The sequence below is a fragment of the Lissotriton helveticus genome, chromosome 5_1 (genome assembly GCF_964261635.1).
Source record: "Lissotriton helveticus chromosome 5_1, aLisHel1.1, whole genome shotgun sequence".
In the NCBI taxonomy this organism is placed as follows: domain Eukaryota; kingdom Metazoa; phylum Chordata; class Amphibia; order Caudata; family Salamandridae; genus Lissotriton; species Lissotriton helveticus.
This window is the reverse complement of record NC_136065.1, coordinates 833,520,205-833,544,710: the sequence shown is the minus strand read 5'-3', so window position 1 is coordinate 833,544,710 and position 24,506 is coordinate 833,520,205. Positions and strand designations below refer to the sequence as shown.

The window sequence follows — 24,506 nt, the reverse complement described above, 5'->3', positions numbered from 1 at the left end:
TGTTTTTTTTCAATAAAATACCCGAACTTTGATGAAATATAAAATAAATTGGTTCAGGGCAGTGAATAGCAGTAACAGTGAGTAATTGATTGCATATGGCATGCACGATTAACGGATCATTAACAATACATCATATAATACAAAGCTATATCAAAATTTATCCTACATAATGCCCAGCCAATCCCTAATAGTCTCACCCACCTGCTTCCACACCCTCTGCACCCTCTGCAAGATATTCAGGTGACTACCAGTCAACACCAGAAGGGTGTCACACAGGCCCTTGTCACCAGCAGGCTGAATTACGAGAAGACACTTTATGTAGGAATCACCACACGCCCCCTGAAGAGACTACAGGCAATACAAAACATAGTGACCAGACTCATCCTCGACCTTCCCAGACGAATTCACATCACACCCCCCTGAAGAAGCTACACTGGCTCCCGATCCAGAAGAGATGCCAGTTCAAGATGTTGACTGACGCACACAAAGCACTGCACAATGAAGGACCAGCTTATGTCAATAAACACTTGACCTTACACCAACCAACCGGACACCTATGATATGCCTCCCTCTTCCTCGTAGACACCCCCAGGTTTGCCGAAACACCAGCGGAGGATTTTCCTTCCCACTCCTGGCAACCAAAGCATGGAAAAACCTTCCCCTGCACCTCAGGACCCAATCATCACTCCAGCAATTCAAGAAAGGACTCAAAACCTGGCTGTGTAATGAACAGATCACCACAAAGAAAGCACTACCTCAAGAGCCTTGAGGACCTCATGGCTGATTTGCTGTGCTTTACAAATCCATTGATTGATCAATTGTTAGCCTGTGAGCTTCTAGTGCCATATATCACAAGTAGTGTAACCAGGACAAAAAATATGATACCCATAGTGATGAATTGCACAGGATGTAAATGCCCCTGCACCTCTCAAAGTAGGCATAACACAATATTTTCTGTATTACGCAGCTTGAAGGGGCAGTCATTAGTTCAAATTATGGGATGGCTGGTACATTACAGACTTATAGGGGTCACGGTTTTGCTGGTGGCTTAACTAGTAAAATTACAGGCTATATAGAAAGAAGAAAGGAGTCATAAACTATTTTGATCTTCATTCATATAAATACAGAATAATTGTCAAATAGTTTGAACCGTTTGGGTTGAAAGTAATTTAGTTTGAACTCATTATTTACAAAAACATTTAAATTTAAAAACATTCACTTGAAAAGCACCACAGTGAATGTGAATTTGGGCGCGACCACAATTTGCACTCAATTTTACATTTTGATTCAGGAAATAATTTGTGAATAGCTTTGTGTTTTACATTTGCAAAGTTTAACCATTATTCCCTGGAAGAATTTGAAAATGGGCATCAGATCAGAAAGAGAAATGGTGTGCAGTTAAATCACTTAGGAAAACCAAAACTACATGTGAGTACCATATCTCCCTGTGAAACTCTGAAGGGCACAGTTAAACCACAGGGGGTTAAGCCCATGTGCATGCAGTATCAGTATTCCCCCCCTTCCCCTTTGTGTTTGGTAGCAAAAATATTTTCTAAGAGCAGGCAGTGGTCCCACGGACCACTGCTTGACCTTAAAAAAAATGGGTAGAAATCTTTACATTTTTTTCTTTTAACTGTATCCCGTTTTCCTTGAAGGAAAACAGACTGCATTTGAAAATAACGTTGCTTTATTTACAATTGAAAAACATTCACTTGAAAATTATAAATTATTGTTTGCATTAATATGCTAGTGCTAAGTTCCACAGTGAATGTGAATTTGGGTGCGACCACAATTTGCACTCAATTTTACATTCTGTTTCAGGAAATGATTTGTGAATAGCTGTGTGTTTTACATTTGCACAGTTTTAAGGTTATTACCTGGAGGAATTTGCAAATGGGATTCAGGTCAGAAAGAGAACTGGTGTGCAGTTAAATCACTTAGGAAAACCAAAACTACATGTGAGTACAATATCTCCCTGTAAAACTCGGAAGGGTACAGTTAAACCACCAGGGGTTAAGCCCAGGTGCATGCAGTGTCAGTGTTTTCCCCCCTTCCCCTTTGAGTTTGGCGGCGAAAATATTTTCTAAGAACAGGCAGTGGTCCCATGGACCACTGCTTGACCTTAAACAAAATGGGTAGAAATCTTTGCATTTTTTTCTTTTAACTGCATCCCGTTTTCCTTGAAGGAAAACAGACTGCATTTGAAAAAAACGTTGCTTTATTTACAAAGCAAATACAGACATGTTGGTCTGCTGTCCCGCGCAGGCCACCATCTCTGTGATTGTAGCCCATTCCCAAAGGGTCATAAATTGCAACCTGCCGGATGAATATTGATGAGGTAGGTAATTTGCGACCTCATTAGGAATCACTAAATGCGTCTGAGACACATTAGTACATTCTGTTTTTCGAGTCGCAAATTGCGATTCACAACAAATCACAACTTGCGACCCGCAAAACGCAATGGTCATACATCTGGCCCTCGATCCTGAGCTACACCTGCACTGGAATATGTTTGACCTCCCTAATTGTATTTGTACATTATGAGTGAGGTGCAACGCTTGTAGAAAGCTATTTTCACTCTTTCCAGAATCTACTAATTTCATGCACTCCCTGTTCAATTAATCATTGTGGTCCTATTGAAAGAAAAACATGTTTTTGAATTAAAAATATACATATTTAATTGTTAGGTAATCAACACGCTTTCATTTGACCTTGTTACAATTTATATATTTGTTAAAGCAACAAATTCTATTAACAGCGACAGGAGACTAGATTCACAAACAGGGTTGAATACACAGTGCCTTCTGGGAATGGAGAACATTTCTATTTTTCTTTGATTTTACACAGAATTCCAAGTGTGCTATTGGGAAGCTGAGACAGATTTTCAGGAATACTCACATGTATAAACATGATTACATACTTAAAGGTAATAGTCGCAATCAGATATTGTGGCAAATATTCAGCATTTGTACTTACTGTCCCTTTTCTTTGCTCACAGGGTTTTATTTTCCCTCTGAAGGAACTTTACCCCAACTACCTCCACCAAATTCTTGGCACTTTCTCTCCCCCTTTTCTTCCGAAACGATTTGTACTACTGCTGCCCAGAACAGGTTTACATTTCTGACTGCTTGCAGAATAGGAATCTGCCTGTGATTTTGTGAGTGTTCACCAACTTGTGCGGGTGTCCCCACCACGGAATTACCACAACTCCCCCTTGTGAGGATTGTACTAACTCATACATATATAGCATACTTGACTAAATCGATTCACAAAATCAGTCTTGTTTTATGAATCATATTGAATCTGCACTTCTAATGATGCTCTTGTGCACTTACAATAGAATGATGTATGGAAATGGCTCAATGAAAGGCGCCCATAGTCATGAACAACTCAGGTATTGATGATGGCACACTAGAAGCACATTGGATTATTTGCTATTTAAATGGCAAATAACAATATTAGCAATTATCATCCTACCATCATTTCAGCTATAGATAAATAAGGATTCCTCAAATGGGTGCCTTAACTTGGCAGTACTTACGTTCCTGGCAGGGTTCTGGCTGGCACGGCTCCGGGCACTGGGGCTTCTGCTGGTGGTGTCCTCCGCCCTTGGCAGACATGGTTCTTTCAGGCTGTGTGGGCACGATCCGCTCTCAAAGGAAAACTGGAGTAGCAATTCTATGATCTGTGTCTGCTCTGTCTCAAGAAGGTGATTATATACCCACGAATACGACCCACCCTTGTGACTGAGACAACAGTCATCATGAGCAGTTGTAATTCCAATGTCACAGATTTCAACATAGAAGGATACATAGTTAGGCAATTATATTTCACTGTTCCTGGAGGCAAGGGCATTTCCTCATAGAGCCTTCCAACCCAGAGTTTTGCAATAACAACCTCAGTCACAGCAATGAGTTTTGGGAATAGTAAACCGTATATTGTGACATCTGTTGTAAATCATTTCTATAAGTATGTACAGGTTTGGGAACGTCTGGGACACAAAAACATGCCATGACAATATATCACAATATCTTCAATAGTTTTGGAATGACTTGGGTCAAAATTCAGCTCTTATTTGAGGAGTAACCTGGACACTGATATGCAATCATATTTTGAGGCCGCAAAGCCTACGATTCCCAAAATCATAAGGCGTGTAACTGCAAATTCCCTCCTACAATTTACAAGAGAACATTTACGAGTTTGAAAAGTCTTTCCAACTCTTAAAAGAAGTTTTTGGGCCTTTCCAAAGGAACGCCCCTCGTGTCTGAAATTTGTTGAGAAATGCATCACTGATTTGTGACCTCAATTGTGTTGAAAATTATTGATCAGACACCAACACTTGAAAAAGGATGCTTTCTGATTCCGAGTAGAATATCTTCAGGTTTGGGAATTGTGGCCCCAGATTCGAGGGCAGCAGACAGTGGTAAACAATACCACTGCCTCCGCTCCCCAATGACTTCCCAAATGGAATTTTATTTTTACATGCAGCACCGGTCCCTTTAACAGACACAGGCTGCATTGTAAAAAGCAAGCATTGGCAAAGCCAGTGCGTTTCGGCATTGCCCAGCTATTGGCCTTGTCAATGTAAATGTCTTTTAGCCATGTTGTCTAGCAGCACATCTGCTGTTCACCATGGCTGAAAGTTACTTAACGCCCAGAATCACAGTATGTTGGGCTGATGCCAAGTCGCCCCCCCATGTTAAATTTTTCGTTCTGCCCCTCCTAACACAAAAGAGCTCTATGGCGTGGCCTGCGCCGACAGGGGAACTGGAGAACCAGGTTCGAATCTCGAGATAGGCTGAACAATTTGTGATTCTGGGCAAATCACTTACGCTTCCCCCTGCCTATCACAATAAATGTGTCATTGTGTAATGTAAACAAAGAAAATTTTTAAGGGATTAAGGCAAAACGTTTGCACCACTATTCAAGTACCATATCTAAGTCCAAAAGGAAGGTGATAGAACCAGGAACGTAATCCCTATACGAACCTAACAAAGTAAGTAAGGAAAACCCTACTTCCTTGGCATACTAGACTTATAAAAATGGACAGCACCCTTCAGAGTTAAATCCACAGTTTAGGATAGATAGTAAGGTTATATTTTAACATTTGTCAAATAAAATGTAACAGTATCACAATTGTTTTCCCAACAGATACATAGGCAAGAGACTTTGGGCCCGATGTAGATAGCCAAATACCGGTCGGTAACGGCCGATTTCGGCCGTTACCGAACGGTATTTGAAGATGGAGATGTAGGGGCATGTTAAAATACAGAATCGGTAATTTTACCGAATCTGTAAAATACCGAATCGGTAAAATTACCGATTCTGTATTTTGACATGTAGGTAGCACTTAAATCAGTGCTACAGGGGTTTAAGAAGTCGTTATTTACCACCAACTAGAAGTTGGTGGTAAATAATGAAAACCCTTTCAAAAGCATTTTTTTTGCTTTTAAAACGGTGCCATGTTGCAGACATACATGCCCTAAGGGCATGTATATGTGCAACATGTGCACCCATGCACAATTGAGGGGTGCAACAGGGTGTCAAAGTGACACCCTGCCACCCTTCAATGTTTCCCCCAATTACCGAATCGGTATTTACCGATTCGGTAATTGACAATCATTCCTATGGGCCTACAGGGCCATAGGAAAGAATGGCAATTACCGAATCGGTAAATACCGATTCGGTAATTACCGAATTTTACCGATTCTGTAATTAAATCGGTAAAATTACCTAAATCCCGATTGCCAGTTCTTAAATACCGAATCGGTATGATTCGGTATTTAAGAATCGGTAATCTGGGATTACCTACATCGGGCCCTTTGTGTCTTCAGTTTTCTGTCCTTTATTCAGTTTTTCATTTTCATTAAAAAAAATTCTGATAGCCAAATAGCCAACGCGTTTCGTCCGTGACCGGACTTCTTCAGGGCTGAATAAGACGTGTTGTATTTCAGGTTCGTACGTGGTGCATATTTTAATGTCCAGATGTAGATAAAAATTTATAATGTTGTCCTTTCCCATTAGGGAGTATAGGTAATACGAAATAAAGTCATGGATCAGTGTGACACGTTTTTTTATTCAGGCCAAGGTAAGCCCAAAAACACCGCAAGAACGAACGTGGCAAAAAGGTCTTCTGGTCATTGTGTAATGTAACTGGTGAGCACTGAAAGTGCTCCAATACCAGCGGCTGGTGTTAGCACTATGGCAAGATGGAGGATGGAACAAGCACTCAAATACCATCTGATCATGCAAAAATAAAGGGGAGATAGAGAGGGGACAGGTTAAGCAGGGAAACAGGAGGGGATGGACAGAAGGGCAAGCAACAACGGAAAAAACACCCTAACTGAAGCAGGATCAGCAATAAAAATGAACGTGTCATTGTGTAGTGTACCTGGTGAGCACTTAAAGCGCTCCAATACCATCAGTTTGTGTTAATGCTATGGCAAGACGGACGATGAAGTGAACGCTCCAATACCATCGGATTGTGTAAAAAAATAAATAAACACGTGCTGTTAGTATTTTAACAACTTTTTAATAAATGCATTCATTTGTATCCACACACATGCATTTTTGTGGTATATTAATGTGTATGAGGGAGTGCTGGAAAACAAAGAACACAATTGCTCCCTAAACTGGAAGCAGTGTTAGGAGGCATTTACTTGGTCCATCTGCTACAGGAGGGCCAAACACAAGAAGAGAGCACGCTGCCCGAATGCCATGACAAATGGCATCAAAGAAAATTAGAGCAACATTGAAGTTTACCAATGGTAGGAGATGGGTGGTCTGTAAGCACACTGATAGAACACAACTTATCTCTCAAGACAGCACATGCACTGTCTAGCCGAGACCTAAAAATGTTTCATGTTTGGGAATGCAAATACAGTGACAGAAGTCTGCTGTCCTATGTATTCCTCCATCCCTTTGCAACCTTATACACAGATCAAAAGCTGGGACCTGCCTAATTAATATTAATTAGCAAGGTTGTTTTGTGACCACTGCAAATGAACATTTGTACATTAGTGCACAACTCAGACAGTGTGGGCGAGAGCAGAAAACTCACAGAAGAGGGAAAAAGTGTGAGGCAAATGGGTAAGAAGAAATCGGAAACCCTTCAAGCTCATCAAGGTACATATAGAGTTATTTAGACCCTTCTTCCATCCTGCTAGCTTATCAGTTCAACTCATCTCTTTTGACGAGGATCACCCAGCATATTATGAGATCCTCCTGTGCCAGGTAAAGATCTTACCTTCTTCAGTCCACCTACCAGTGAAGGGAAATGGACTGGAAGCAGAAACATTTACTAAATGGGTGCTATATTTTTCAGGCCCTGCCCAACAAAAAGTAATGATCAGGCACAATATGTGATCTCTGTGGGCTTTCTTTGTTGGGGTCTGCCCTATGTATCGCAGGGTGAATGTCACTGCGACCTAGTTGCACAAGGGTGCACAGGCTGTTGTAGTATTGTGTTTATAGCAGAATGTCGAGTATAGGAGAATTCCTTGAGGAATTCTCATAGTTCTTTCTCTGTGGAATGTTCTATGTGTAAAGTTCTTGGTTTGGTTTGTTTACCTTTAAAATAGGGTTTGTAATGATACATCTGGAAATATTAGTTGTGATCAGTTGCACTGCTGATCTTCATGAAGGTGGATGCTCAAATAAATACTGCTTAACTACAATCTGGATTGTCTGGAATATATTTCCTGCAGAACCCTTACTACAGCTGCCAGGCCTAGGAATTTCTTCTAGCAGAGCTGGCAGAGGTTCTGCCATTTGAAATGTACTTGACCCCAGAACTCTAAATGGGGTGAGGCAATCTCAAATTTGGCCGGTCAGAAGCACTTCACAGGAAGTTAGTCATGGGCTAATGTCTGAGGAGCAGGTGTTAGGACATTCTGAGGAGTATGAGATGTGAGCTTAGGAGGAACTTCCCTGCATGTCTGAGAGGCTTCTCTGCATGTCCCCTGAAGTACTACTTCTACCCCTTGACAAAGAGTTGACTGTGCAACCTTGTAATCTCTCACTCCATCAATCTGCTTCGTGTTAGTGTGCACCTGCACAGAACTGTTTAAGCATTTCCCTTTGGTTTTCAGGTCGATCCATGACCCACCCTCTACTTAACTCACGGTTTCTGTCTACAATTACTCCTTTGTTCTATCGCTGAGCTCTGCTAACTATCATCTTATGTCTGTCATAACCCCACCTCTTCTCACCCTATCTCTGCTCACTCCACTACTTGCACAAACCCCCTCAACCTGTTCCCCAAGGTGATCCCATGGTTTTCCTATCACTAGCAAACCTCATCTCCACAACTTGAAGTTCTAACAATGTTGAGAGCCTTACCTCAAACAGAGAGTATGTCCAGAAAGATAACATGCTAACAATGCACTCTCTGATAACCAACATGGGTCAGTAAAGCATTCCCTCCCTTCCTCAGATACTGAATGATCATGGTGTGGCTGCATTAAACACGCATGCAGACATCTACGAAATAACACAGTCCAGAGGTTGCGGCATTGCTCTTTTCTGTTTTTTAAATAAGAATGGGGCTGAGTGTCATGGTGGCAAGTTGGGAATGGTGGGTGTTCAGCAAAGTGGAGGGGAAGGGGAAGCACACAAAAGAATGAGAGCAGAGAGAGGCATGGAGGAGAGCGGAGGCACGAAGCACATGCACAAACAAGAGCAACATGGGGATGGGAACCAAGCATGCAGAGGGACAAGAGCTACATGGGGGGCACAGAAGCACATAGGTGAGAGGGGCAACATGAGAGAGGGTGGGTGACGCAAGCACATGGGTGAGAAAGAACAACACAGAGGGCACAAAAAATGGAATGCTTAAACAAAAAGAAAATAGTAGCTCCAAAATGCGAGCAGTGAAGGGCACAAGTACTTCAGCCATGCTCCAGGGCAGGTGCAAACGCAAGTAGAGGAAGTAAAGCCCACAGAAGCTTACGAATAAGACACAAGCAAATGAGAGTAACAATACAGCTAACCAATGATAAGCAACGAGCAGGCTGTAAGCCCACTGTAAGCTGAAAATATATCTCTCAAGAGACAATGAATGTGCTTTCTAGTAGTCAAGTAGTTCTAAAACGTTAAGGGCACATGCATCAAAAATCAATTTTGCGATTCCTTTGTCGCAGGGACTCTGCTCCTACACAGAACTGAGCACAGAGACCCAGGACCTCAGTGAATTGTGGTGTACCAAAATACTCAACTTAGTGCCTTGAAATCCTAACCAAATACCATCAGTGTCACATTAGCTTTTCGTGCTATAGCAAAGGAACCAATGATTAGACAACCCAGAACATGCGACTTAGGTTATGCACTTGTGTTATACTCTCATACCAGTCCACAACAGGAGTAAAAAAGAGACACGGGAAAGGTTAAAATATTTATTTTAACGTGGTGCTCTAAGATGCAGTATCTTTGCTAACATAAGCAGACATATGATTAGAAATAATATGATCAGCGTTGTTAAAATTCCATAAAACACAAAAGGGGAAATCATATTACAATCATGGTGAAAAAAGGTCTTATAGCGGCTAGTATATTACCCTCCCAAACTAGGAACTTTGGGCCAGATGTAGGTAGGCAAATACCGGTCGGTAACGGCCGATTTCGGCCATTACCGACCGGTATTTGGAGTTTGAGATGTAGGGGCCTTAAAAATTACCGATTTGGTAAATTTACCAATTCGGTAAATTACCGAATTGGTTAATTTACCGAATCTGTAATTTGAGATGTAGGTGGCACTGTAAACAGTGCCACAGGGCCTTAGGGATTCGTTATTTACCACCAACTATTAGTTGGTGGTAAATAACGAATACCTGTGTATATGCAAATCTGTGCATGTACACCTGTGCCATGTGGCACACATACATGCCCTAAGGGCATGTATGTGTGTCACATGGCACACAAGCACTAATCAGGGGTGCAACATGGGTGTCAAAGTGACACCCTGCCACCCTTGACTATTTGGTAATTTTACCGAATCGGTATTTACCGATTTGGTAATTGCCATTGATTCCTATCGGCCTCAAGGCCCATAGGAATCAATGGCAATTACCGAATCGATAAATACCGATTCGGTAATTACCGAATCTTAACGATTCGGTAATTTTTACCGAATATTTACCTACAAAGCATTTACCGATTTGTAAATACCGAATCGGTAAAATTCGGTATTTACGAATGGGTAAATACCATTTACCTATATCTAGCCCTATGTTTCATAAAATATAGAAGGTCTCTTAGGCTTGTTTGGGGGACCTCATACCTCTAAGATCAGCAGTAGTGTATCACATCAGGAACTGCAAAAGCTCTCTGTCTCTCTAGAAAAAACGGCTTCTTCCAAGTGCCTGAAATCATGCTTACAGTGCATTATTAAAGGCGCCAAAATCACGTTGGCTGCAGCTACATATAGGTTATGGCTAGAACCTGAGCTGATCAGCCCCGAACAACAGCTACATTGTTATGATAACCTTGGAGGCTTTAGAACTCAGGGGCATATTACCAAGCAATAGCGATAATTAGCGCTATTGCTTGGTTAGAGACAAAAATTTACCGCAGAGCTGCGGCGAGTTTTATCGCAGATAAACCTTGTTATTACCAAGGTTTATCGCAAATGCGATAAAAAACGGCCGCAATGCATGAATATCGCTGAAAAGTCCGCGATATTCATGCATTACCGAGCTAATGCTCTTAGCCATGTTATCCACCTCCCATTGGATAACATGGCTAAGAACTGCTCAGGGGCAGGTGTTAGCTTTTGGAGATATTCGCGCTTAGCGCGAATATCTCCAAAAGTTGGTAATAGGAGATAGTGATGTTAGCGACTGTTTCCAGTCGCTAACATCTTGGCACGCCCACTTTGCATGTCATTAGTGATAAATATCACTGAGATGAAAAGTGGGGCCCAAGATGGTCGCTATCTCCTACTAGCTGTCGCTAACTGGTGTTAGCGACAGCTAGGTAATAGGGAGATAATTTTATCTCCGCTTTCTTGGCTTTTAAAGCCAAAAAAGCGGAGATAAACCCCCTTGATAATATGCCCCTCAGTGTGCAGACTAGAGTCACGATGTAAGTCTAGGGATGCTTAAGACAAGCCATTCTCATGTGAAGCATTTAACGCAGCCTAACTTACAACAACAGTTATATGCAGTGTTGTGTGCAAAAGCGGCAAAAAGGCACAATGGCGTTTACACTTCTAATGAGCCCATGCTAACTTAACAATGTGCACAACAAGGCCCAGTCCACACTACACCTTAATAGCGAATAATAAGAAATCGCTATTATGGAACCGCAAAACAGAATGCATCAAAAAATTCGCTATAATTTAGCAAATCAGTAAATATCGCAAATTCAAATAGCGATCCTGCTATTACCGAATCGGTAATAGTGAATCCGCTAATACAGAATAGCTAATGGCGATTTACCCGTATCTCTGCATTGGGATGACATCACAACCAGGAAGTGAAAAAGGAAATGCACACACCTGTTCACAGAAAGAGTCAGAGAAGGAGGCAGGCTGGTGGAGCTGAGCAGGAACACGCTGTTTTTGAAGCTGAATCTGTTTGAAAACAACAGAATGGCCACTGAAAAAGGGGACAACAAAGGTGAAGGAAGGAAAAGGAAGCTGAAATTCAGCGAGAAAGAACTGGAAATCCTCATTGAGGAAGAGGTGTTGAGCCATGATAACCTCTTTGGCAAACTGCCCCTGCATGCTGCAGAGTCAGTTCAAAGACATTTTGGCTGGCTATCCATGCAAAGGTAAATGCTGTGGGGGGGACACACAGCGCTCAATCGAAGACCTGCGCAAGTGCTGGTACGACCTGCGCAGCCGAGCCAAAGAGAGGGTGTCTGCAAGGCTTGGAGGGGGACCATCTGCAGAACATGCAAACACACCCCTGGAGGACATGGAAAAATCCACACTGCAGCCAGAGGCAGTTGTCAGAATAACCCAGATTGACACCTCTGAACAGACAGGTACCTCACAAGGTAAGACCACTGTAAAATATATATCAATTTTAAATGTACCTAACATAGCCCCTAATCCAGATCCTGCGTAGTGCAGCACACCTGGGTCAAGTCCACTTTTTACTTGCAACACCCAAATGTATTATTGGAGTAGTACACAGACAAATATAAGGGCACGGCAAGGAGGGACCAAAACAGCTTTAGTACAGCAGAGTACAGCAAGGAAGTGACTGAAGTCGACTTTGTCCATAACAAAAGTTAATTTATTAGAAATTGGTATTCGCTATGTCACAAACGTGCACCAAAAAATAACTGAACTTGCACTGTTTAAAATCACAGATGCAGCTGCCCAGCTGAGTGACGTGACTGATGTCCATGAGTCACAGGAACCAGATGCACAGTCTGAGGAGGAACTAGAAGTGCCAGCAACCTCACCAAAACCTGCTCCCACTCGACGCAGGCGAATAGTCTCACCAATGCCTGATTTGGAGAGTGATGAAGAGAGCCAAACAGGAACTCCCACACAGCAGGCTGGCCATACACCACCACCTTCAACAGAGGTACCAATGCTGTGCAGGTCCGTCCATTTCTGCAGGCGAAGGCCCAGGGGAATCCTGATAGCTGCAGAAGAAAATGGGGCTGCTGCCTGGAGTAGGCTGGAGGGCAAGATTCATGAGAACTATGCAGGGCCAACTGGGGACAATGGCAACACACATGGGGTCATCCCTGACTGCTTGAGAGAGCGCACCACTGCTGTTGTGGAAGGGCAAATGGCAAAGGGCAAACACTGAAAACTTTGCAAGTGTTACAACAGATATGCATGACGGATCACTGACATAATATCGTCGACCACAATATCGAGCTGCAAAAATATCGGCGACATAATATCGACTACCATTATATCGACATCCAATACTTAATTAAGAAACTACAAAAATATCGACTACAAAATATTGAATAAAATAATTATCGACATCACTAATATCGAAAGACAAAATATAGAATAAACAAATATCGTCTATTAAAAAATTAAACAGTGCACAACAAAAATATCGAAATAAAATATATCGATGACACTAATATAAAAAAAAGGAATATCGACTCAATAAAAAATACCTAAAACGTTTTAAACACAATACAACTATATATTTTAAATATATAATACACTCCACAATATATATATAATACAAAGAATAAAAATTTTTTAAAACACATACAATAAAATAAAACTTTTTAACATATATCATCCAAACATTGCAGTGAATGTATAAATAAATAGGATACTTTTAACATAAATGTACCTAAGATTTTTACATACATTTTAAATAGAAGAAAAACAAACCTGGTTTACTGCAAAAGTATTAAGTAAATTGCATTAACACTAAACATAGCAATTACATTAAAAAAAATTCAAACCAACCAATGAAAAGGCCCCATTCTTAAATAATCCAATCAAATGAAGTAACTATTCAAATACACACTATAAAAGGATTATTTTGCTACTGCTATTTACTGCTTCTAACTCTAAATAAAGAAGAAGGTGACACACTGACCAACAGTTTCCTGAGCACACTACTTTTCCAGACAAGACTCCTACAGAAATAATTAAAGTAAGTTAAACTAATGTTTAAATAAAATAAACGTAGTAAGTTAAAGTGTTACAATTTCTCTAAACAGTTTAAATAACATTTATTTTTTACCTTTACATTTCTTCTACAGACATCTCCAAAACATAGCAATAAAAGTTGAACTGATTACTTACTACAAAATCCTTATTGTAAGTATTTTTAACTGTTCTCTAACACACCAATTGCATTTATTAAACCCAAATTTCTAATGCACATTTTATCTTTATTCTACCTTCTTAACAGAAATTTCGAAGACATCCAAAAAATTACTCCATTAAAGCTAAAGACTACACAAATTAAACATGTACGTTTTTTTGTGAATTATTTAAAATCCCTAAAATGCTAACTACAAGCTAACGACAGCTTCCCCCTAGAAACCGCTCAAAATGTAATAAAATAATAGATTATCTAATTATTTTCATTTTCTACCAACAGAAATATAACAAGGAAATATAAGAAAAAGCTTGAAAACACCTTCTCAACATTTCAAATTACAACAAAGAACAAATGTAAGTATAATCATCGAAATATGAATGCATTATAAACATGTATAGCAGTATTTAAACTTAATATATATTTCTTTCTAACCTTTCCTAGCACTACAAATAGAAACAAGACTGAAGGTGCAAAGTTTGTTATGTCACAGAAAAACAAGCTTTTACTATGTTATATGGGGTATGTTTATACCCAAGAAAAACAGTCAGGACGCAAAGTTTTTTGGAAATGTAGTAAATATTACTCTAATAAATGTTATGGTAGGGCTACAACAGAAGAAGCTAATGTACTATCTACCAAGGAACACAATCACCCCCCTAATATAACTGAAATTGAGGTCAGGGATGCCCTTGAAAGTATAAAAGAAGCAAGTACAGGGACTGACAAACCAAAGACCCAAATATTAAAAGAGGAACTCTTAAAAGTTCCTAAATATGCTACTGGCCAACTCCCCTCAATTGACTCCCTAAAACGCACAATTGCAAGACAAAAAAGAGTCACAACAACTACTCAACCTAACCCCAAAACGTTGGAAGAAGTTGTTATTCCCCCAGAACTGAGTATAACACATAATAAGGAACCATTCTTACTATTTGACAACAAATGCCCTACCAACCGAATTATAATGTTTGGTACTGCTAACAATCTAAGAAAATTACAAGAGTGCCAACATTGGATGATGGATGGGACTTTTAAAACATGTCCTAAACCATTTTTTTTAAATTGTTTTTATTGTTGCTGCAAAACACATAAATCAGTATGATCAAACATTCGTCAGGGTAGCGTCAACATTCAGCCACTCCCAACCGCTAATGCAGCCGGTTTAATTGTATGAAACTTCCAACTTACATGGTTATAGATTGGAATCGTAGCAGTAAGTAATATACACATTAAAACTTCAAGTCAGGGTAGTATTTCGAGTAAAGTTTCGTATGTCACAGTTCGCATAGCCACCGTTCATAACGGAAGATCCCGGGAATCTTGGAGCACCCCCTACCTTGTATGTCCCCGCCCCCACTAGTTGGTCATATCCACCTCATCTTCCGCCCCCGAACTATCTAACTCTTCCTCTTCGGGAAGCGGCTCACACAGATCTCCTCTATACTTGTTCCAGGGTGTCCATATTTTATTCCATTTACGTGGGTTAGCTCTCTGCTAATAGACCGCCCTTTCTGTCACCATGAGCATATCCATGTTCCTGCACCACTGCGCTAAGGTTGGTGTTTCCGATGCCCCCCATTTTTGCGCTATATCTCGCTTCGCCAACATCATTCCAATAACCACCCACTGCCGTCCGTGCAACTTCAGGTTGGTTGTGAGGAAAATTGAATTTTGCCTTGTCATATGTGCCTACGTGTTCCCCATCCTATGATATATGTGCATGATCGATATGCATATATCCCCCTATGATCGATTAAAGACGCAATTATAGTTGTGTCCAACGTTAGTATGCCAGTTTCCAGTTCTCGTGAAAGCAACGAGTATTAGGCCTATGTTGCCCACGTTTTACATTATGCACGTTAATTCATTGAATTGTCCCCGCTTCTAGGCCTCAAAAGGGCCCGGACACCAGATTCAAGCTCCAGTCTCCTGAACCCACTCCGAGGAGCGATGCAGCCCCCACCTGCATCCCTGACCCTTCACTTACTTCCTGCCGCGCAGCGCGGTGCCCGGCCTGGCTCTGCCTGCCTGTCTGCCAAGAATATGTTATGCCTCTAGTTATCAGTTCAGCTCTCCGTCTTCACATTCCTAAGCTACTGAACCACATAAACAGCTTCAGCTATGGTCTAGTCTTTCTGTCTCCATGCAAGTGAATTACTGTATTAATATTCATAGAAGATTCATAGCACACGCAATACACGAAGAATATATGCATGCACCAGCCTTAGTGTCAAGTAGCCTTTGCCCTGATAACTTTTAGATTCTATCAACATGTACTCCAAAACACCAGATAACAGATATGCTATAGGTACATGTCGCCCTGACATCGCAGACTTTCGTCTCCTCTTCTAGTGCAGAAGTCATAGCCCTCAGTTCTCCCCGGTAACACGTCATGGCCCGTTTGCGCGCACCACTAGGTTAAAGGTTCCAGCTGCTCAGGTAGCCCCCTCTATGTATCCACCCACTTTCTGACACTTCTGTGACGTTTTCATCACATGTCTACGTGCACGCCCTGTGCACGCCTTCTTTTCACGCCCATGTGTTCTTATCGTACGCTTGTCACTAGTTACGCCTACTGTATGTAATGTAATTGTGATGTTTTACTATATATATCATGTACTGTTGATGAAACGTTGCAGCTGCCACTCGTGCCATTCTATTTCAGGCTGTTCCGATCCTGTCCCTTCCCTTTTGTCTGATTAAAGCCTGTTAGACTCAGATACATCGGATCTTGCCTCTTCTTTATTGAGCTATCTGTTTTATTAATGTATTCAAAAATAGTACCGGTAATTAATTATTTATTTACCAATGGCGCCCGAATAGGGACGAGCCCCTTCCCCACGCGCCGGCGATGTAACGCAGGCCCCCTGACCCTTCTACAGCCGTGACGGAACTCTACCGTGCACGTGCAGATATTTCTGCTTCAAGTCTCCCTCAGGCCCACGGAGGAGACGGAAACTGCGGTCCGGCATCCAGACGAGGCGGTGTGGAATGCGGTTCGTCCCGACCAGAGCCCAAGCCGAGAGAGCAAGGTCCGAGGTATCCGGAGGCCCACCTGTAACCGAAGACAGAGGTCCGAAGCGCATGCGTAATAACCAGACGTCGTAGCAGTCCAGTCCAGTCCGAGGCCTTCAGTTTCTGCTTCCCGGTGAGTACCGTTGCGGGGGAAGTATCTAGACAGGTTCATTAGTTTGTTCCTGGTCCGATGGGTTTGGGTACACAGATCCAGTCCGACGTGTCCATCTAGGTGGATACGGTATGACGTGTCTCTTTATGAGACCGGTATGTTCTGTACTGTTTTAGCAGTGCATCCAGTAATTCTAGTAAGTCCGTTCTCGAGAAATTCAAGTGTTATGTTTTCAGCGTATCAGGTAGAATTCTGTTCGAACTGTTATTAATGTATTTCTATGTCGTGGTATGAGTGATTTGTTTGCCATTTCATTACTGTGATTATTGTGTATTGTGTTCGCAAGTATAATTCAGCCATGCCTCTGTTCTCGAAATTACGTCAGATCAGAACCAGAAAGGGGTTACTCGAAGAATCAGTTCCTGTCCCTCCTAGGGACAGTCCTGGACATTTTATGTATCACAAGCATGGTTTAAATGCCATATTATATCTAGACTTATGGGTGGATTACACCAAACATCTTGAAGAGAAATATAGATGGCCTGTATCAGGTACATGGGATGCCGAGTGCATCATGCGAGTAGAAGAAGCATTATGGAAAAAGAAAGCCAGACAGTCCCAGAAAGATGCCATCGAGTTATGGCGCAAAGAATCTCATAAAAGAACCGAAAAAGAATTCAGAAAAGCAGAGTTAAGTAGGGAATCCGCAGAAAAAGCCCAAGAAAGGGAATTAATTGAAGAAGGTGAACGAGTTAGAGCAGAACAGTCAGACAGACAGAGAAATGCCCTTATTAAAGGCATGTATCCTCTTCTTGCCGAGGGCTTGCCGAAGGCAACCCCGGAAGCACCCTGTAATTCACCGCCACCATTGGTCCCGATTAAGCTACGTCATAAACCGACCGCAGCTGAAATTTTTCTTTCGTCCTATTTGGACGACACAGTCCCGGAATATGTAAATCGTATTCCGCCTGCTCACGCTCAGCATCCTGTAAATAATGTAATTCCTGTTCCTCCAGCCACTGGTCCCGGGGACTCTATTAATGTGCCAGTGCCCCCGGACCAGCCCACATTAGGTGTACCCGTTTTGCCAGCCACTCTACCAGCACGTACAGTATTAACTGACGATTCCAGTTCAGGAGGTGCGGGGGGAGGTGCTCCTATCACCCCGCCTCAAGTAAGACGACTGACGCCGCGAGACGCAGCGTTACAGCGTACGCCAAAAGTGGCTACATACGCAGACCTCAAGAGACTTCTTACCGACTGTATATATGATCCAGTCCCAGGCGAAGATCACATGGTATTATATTCAGTACGTTTAAGACGGGTTGCCAACTTTTTGGTCACCCTGCCCGACATGAAGGATCATCTAGACAGAATATATCGTTTTGTCCGTACAGGAGAGAATCCAGGAAGTATTCACGAAGCTATGGCACACAGAAAAGCCGAGATTCAACATATGATTTTACAGTTCTTGATTAACTGTTTAATAAGAGAACAAGATTATCCTGATAAAGATCAAGACGAGATGAAAGGCCTAACTAGGTGGAGTGACAATATAGCCGAGGGAAAACACAAGACACTAGGTAGTATAGAAAGTATGTACAAGAAAATTCGTAAGGAAATTATAAGTATACACCAGAAGGAGGAAGCAAAAAGAGCAACCGAGAAAGAGAATGACTCTTCCAGTGAAGAGGTAGACAGCGAGAATCCCTCCAGAATAGCGTATGTAGGTAGAACTAGACTTTCCGACCGACATTCATGTCTAGATTACAAGAAAGTTTTTCCTCCTCCAGTACCAGAACAGTGTTCTCTTGAACAAGTATTCCAGGCCACCGATCAAATTCTGAAATCACGAATAGGTTATAGCGAGCTTAGTACCATGCATGAACAAGAACTAGCCCGATCAGCAGTACGATGGACTAGTGATTCCACCACGTTTCCAGATGAAATAGTGGCCCAAATGTTTCTGAAACTGCCCCCAGCCGAGCAGCGTCTGGTGGGTACGTATATGATCCAACACCTCATTACATTGTATGAGGGTCAGCATTCTGATCCAGGTCCTTTACATGATGTGCTGAACGAGTTACTCCAATACAGATGGAAAGGTCTAGGTACCGATTTAATTAGTGTCATACTAGAACAGCGCCACAAATACAGAACGTTCTTGAATCCACATTTTGTTCCTGTCCCACCTCCAGTAAGAAAATCATTCTACATAGACAGACAGAATCCGTTGCGAGAAGTACATCCAGTTAAGGGAGAGGGGGGTGGTCTAGAACGAGTATTTGTTTACACCCCTATCACGAAAATAGAACTTCTGGAAATGAAAAAGTTAATACCTTGTCACGATAAAGATCCAGCAGGGTTCCACCGTGAATTAAAGGACATGCTCCGTATGGGAGAATACACGTATCCTGATATCATTAAAATGTTAAAGGTCCTGTTGCCTGCGGGCATATATGAAAAACTTAAAGAAAAAGAATGGGAGGTGGGAGAGAAAAAGATAGATTGGACCGCATTAGAGACTGAAGATAATACACGAGTTCCAGGTACCGGTCTTGGGGGAAAAGCTAAAGCATTGCCCGAGTTATTGATACAAGTCTTGCCAAGATTACTAGCCACGAGAAAGGAAGACTGGGATGCCATCTCAGCCTGTAAACAGAAACAAGATGAAGACACTAGTGATTTTTATTCTAGATTTGAGAAATGTTTCATTATTAATAGTGGTCTGAAAACAAGTAGTGAATCGTATCCACATCTTTTTGTTACCAAGCTAGTCGAGAATTCAAGTCCACAAGTTAAAAATCGAGTACTGAAAGTCGAAAGTACCTGGCAAGCTAATACTCCGTCACAGATGCTCCAGATGTTACAGTATCACCAGAACAGAATTAGGGAGGAGCAGGAACATGAAAGGAGACGTATGAAAGACACGAAAATGAAAGTACTAGTTGCACAGTCTGTTCTGCAAGACAGTCAGAAGAGGGGTACGAATCAAGCTAGTCATCCTGCAGCTCCCGTTAAAGGGACATGCAATTACTGTAAACAGCCAGGTCATTATATAAACGAATGTGCAGTTCTGAAACACAACATAGCTACTGGTAAGACAAAAGAGAGACCACGTCCTCCTAGACAAGAACAAGTTTCACAGACTTCCCAGCCACCGCAGAATGCACAACAGACAGTTACAGTACCGCAGCCTATAGCTGCCACACAGCACGTTACACAGCAGATGTACCAGTACGCACAGTCAGAGTATCCAGATTATCAGCCGTATTCATGAAACAGCCTAGAGAGGGAGGTTGGCTTGCCTCTCATCGAGATTCCTGTAGATCAAGAGGGTCCCTATGTGCATAGTCAAGTATTAGGGAAAGACAGAAAGATTCTGATTGATACAGGGGCAAGTAGGACTACCATCAGTCATGACGAGGTTCCAGGGGCTCCGCTCTCAGGCTCTAGAAATGTTTCCCTTGGATTTTCAGGAAAGCCTATTGTTAATGAAATATCGAAACCAGTTACTCTAGAAGTTGGTCCATTGTCCCGAACTACAGACTTGTTACTAACGAAATCCTGTCCAGAGAACTTACTTGGTATAAAGACTCTGAAAGAATTAGGAGCAGTTATATGCTGCTCCCCAGAAGGGGTGCGACTGTTTCTGCGAGATTTTAAAGGTCATTATGTATTACGTGATTTTGATCCAAGATTATTGAATGTACCACAGCATTTATGGGCGCAAGGTCCAACTGATGTAGGCTGTATGCACATCACACCCCATCGTGTTACTCTGAAGAAAGGTGTTGTATTACCACGAATCAGACAGTACAAATTGCCACCTGAGGCTGTAGCAGCCTTATCCAAAATTATTGACGAGCTTATTGCTCAAGGAGTAGTTGTAGAAACTGACTCCAATGTATGTAATTCTCCTATCATTCCGATTCTGAAACGTACTGATCCAAATGCACCTCCAGTTTATCGATTAGTGATTGACCTTCGAGAACTTAATAAATGTATCATACCCCAGTATCCAGTGGTTCCAGATATTTCTTCCCTATTAACTGCTATTGATTCAGAAGCTACGTTCTTCACTGTTATTGATCTCAAGAACGCATTCTTTAGTGTCCCCATTCATCCAGACAGCCAATTCCTTTTCGGATTCTGTTTAAATGGAAGGAGCTATAAATTCACACGAGCTCCTCAAGGTTTCACCGAAAGTCCTAGTATTTACAGTCAAGCGCTTAAAAGACAACTAGACAATATTCACATGCCAACTGACACTGCCCTGCTCCAGTATGTCGATGATCTATTGATCACAGCCCGTTCTGAACGTGACTGCGAGCGTGCGTCACTTACAGTCTTGTATTCCCTGGCCGAGATGGGGCACAAGGTGTCCCCGTCTAAATTGCAATTCTGTGTCCAGCAAGTGGTCTACCTAGGACACTTACTGTCCAAGAGGGGTAGGCAGTTGACACCTGACCGTATCCAGTTAATAGCACATCTTCCACAGCCCAAGACTCAGAAGGAGGTACAAGCTTTTATCGGCCTCACTTCTTATTGCAGACAATGGATTCCTCAGTATGCATTTCTACCTAAGCCACTGATACAGTTAACGACACAGGAGGCAGCCATATCGACTGTCCTCCCTTGGACCCAGGAACACACACTTGTTTTCAATGAGTTAAAAAAAGTTTTATGCCAAGCACCTGTTCTAGCAACACCGAACTACAGTAAGCCTTTTACACTTTTTGTCACTGAACGTGATGGTACTGCATTATCTGTTCTCACACAAGATCAAGCAGGACAATACAAGCCCTGTGCTTATTTCTCTAGCACATTAGATCCAGTGGCCCAGGCGCTGCCTGCGTGCCTCAAGTCAGTTGCAGCCACAGCTCTAGCTATCAGACAAAGTGATTCCATAGTGTTAGGACATTCCCTGACAGTACAAGTTCCACACTCCGTGGAAGTTCTTTTAAACCGAACACAGACTCAGCACTTGACAATTGCACGTTTAACAGGTTATGAACTGACACTGTTTCAGCCACATATAGAAATCAGACGCTGCAACATTTTAAATCCAGCCACACTGTTACCGTCAGTTACCCCAAATCCTGCCACACATGACTGTGTGGAAGTTGTTAACACCATGACAAAACCAAGACAAGACTTGACAGATATTGCATTACCTAATCCCGACCTGACACTTTATGTGGATGGTTCAAGTATGAGAACAAGTACAGGAGAACTAGTAGCCGCGTATGCAGTGACTACTGAAACTGAAGTTATAGAAACACATCGTATTGACACCCTGTCTGCTCAAGCAGCAGAGCTTGTCGCTCTGACCCAAGCCTGCATACGAGCGAAGAACCTGAAAGTAAACATATACACAGATTCACGTTATGCATTCGGAGTCGTACACGACTTTGGAGTGCTCTGGCAAGAAAGAGGTTTTATGACTTCTCATGGAACCAAGATTCAGCATGGCCCCCTCATTCAAGCTCTGTTAGATACAATACATTTACCGACAGCTATCGCTATCATGAAGTGCAAAGCACATACGAAAGTCACTGACATCATTTCCCAGGGTAACGACCTGGCAGATCGAACAGCCAAGCTTACAGCTCAGACTCCAGACATTCCAGTTAACATGACACAGACAGACATTCCAGATCAGACTACTTGTATGACAGTTAAGGACCCTACACAAGACGTACTAGATATACAGTTACATGCTACCCCAGATGAAATCAAGAAATGGTCCGAACAAGGAGGGGTCCAGACAGATCAAGGATGGTTGACGAAGGGAAAAGCCACATGGTTTCTCCCCGACTCTATGGTTCAAGTCATTATTAACACCGCACATAGTCCAGCACACTTAGGAGAAAAGGCCATGTTAGACAGTATTCAGAACCTTTGGTTTAACAAGCATTTACGAGCAGCAGCCAAGCAGAAAGTGCGTACCTGCATGATCTGTTGTCAGTTCAATCCAGGTAAAGGTGTCCCGGTGGAACAAGGTGGATTCCATCCTCCTGACCACCCTTTTGAAGTCCTCCAGATGGATTATATTCAGATGGAGCGATGTCGAGGTTTCAAGTATGTCCTCGTAGTTGTATGCGCTTTGTCCAGGTGGACAGAAGCATATCCAGTCCCAGATTACACAGCTGCAACCACTGCCAGGCAGTTGGTTCGTGAGTTTTTCCCCCGCTATGGATTGCCTAGGGTCGTGTATTCAGATAACGGCCAGCCATTCTCATCCGAACTCATGAAACAAGTATCCCTTCTGTTAGGGTACCAGTGGAAGTTCCATTGTGTACGACATCCTGAAGCAGCCGGTCTTGTAGAGAGACATAATCAGACTCTGAAAATCCGCATTGCCAAAGTATGCGCAGAGAAAAGCGTAGATTGGATAGTAGCACTGCCAGTCGCCCTTTTCTATATGAGAATGGTCGCTCACTCCCGTTCAGGTCTGTCCCCTTTCGAGGTAGTGTTCGGTCGTCCCCCAAACATGTGGGGTACACCTAGACCACGTACAATTACAGATGTTGACAGTAATATGCTGACAGATTACCTGGCCTCCTTGATGTCTGCACTACACTCTTGTCCTTCACAGGTTGCCGCTGCTTTTCCAGACAACACCGAAGTGAAACCGCATGAGGTCATACCAGGCGACCTCGTTTTGATTCGTAATTTTGATCGTTCAAGTCCGCTGGAGCCTCGCTGGACGGAGCCCCGACTTGTCCTACTAACAACAAGGACCGCCGTGAAGATCGAAGGCAGGAAGGGGTGGTTGCACTGCAGTCATGTAAAGAGATTCCATGGACTCAAACCAAAGACTGTTTTCAAGGACTGCCCCGTTCTCAAGGACTGCCCAGACACTGAATCTAAACTTCCCCTGTTAGAGAAAACTCCGCAGCAGGAGTATAAAGATAAGCTTCGGTCTAGTAAGTCAACCAGTTTAATTGTCTAAGTCCCTCTCGGGTGAAACGGTTAGACAGGTTCCTGACATGTATGAGATAGACCCACACAGTGAGAGAGTTAGTCAAAACTCTAAGAGAATACGTTATTAAAAGAATCTTCGAAGTCGATGTATTGTTACTCTATTTTTCATGTTATTTCTGAGTCTTATGGTTACCTGCATAAGTTATGCCTTACATTTATGTTTTCCTATTAATTCACATGTACATATGTTTTCTAATGTTACAGTAGAGCACACTTTTAGTGACCTGCCTCCTCACGAGTTATCCTATCGTCTTGCCATGCGCAATAATACGTTTATCCGAATGTTACACTATTCACACCAGACCAGCAATGCCACTAATTGTTGGGTGTGTGGTCGACTCCCAGACACCGAAGGGAGTTCTGCCACTCTTTCCCTATCCATTTTCACATAATGGTTCGTGTGGAGCATGGTCCACGTTAACGTCATCCTCAAATGATATGTTTCTCCTGAATCAGACATGTTTCCCAGACAAGGAAGGTCCTTCCTATAGAACAGGGTTAGATCTAGAAAATGAAGTATATGATCTAGGTAATTATTCCTCGAATTTCATGGTTTTGAATGTTCAGTCCGAGACTACTCCAGATTTGCCTGCTATTTCAGTTCTACCCGTTAAAGGTGAATTATGTGT

General features: G+C 42.3%; 1 long non-coding RNA gene across 1 annotated transcript in view; it reads right to left on the bottom strand.

Annotated features, from left to right (window-relative positions):
- Nucleotides 1-24,506, bottom strand: part of LOC144754943 (uncharacterized) — an 875,965-nt gene that overhangs the window by 706,467 nt on the left and 144,992 nt on the right. The gene's annotated exons all lie outside the window — the stretch shown is intronic.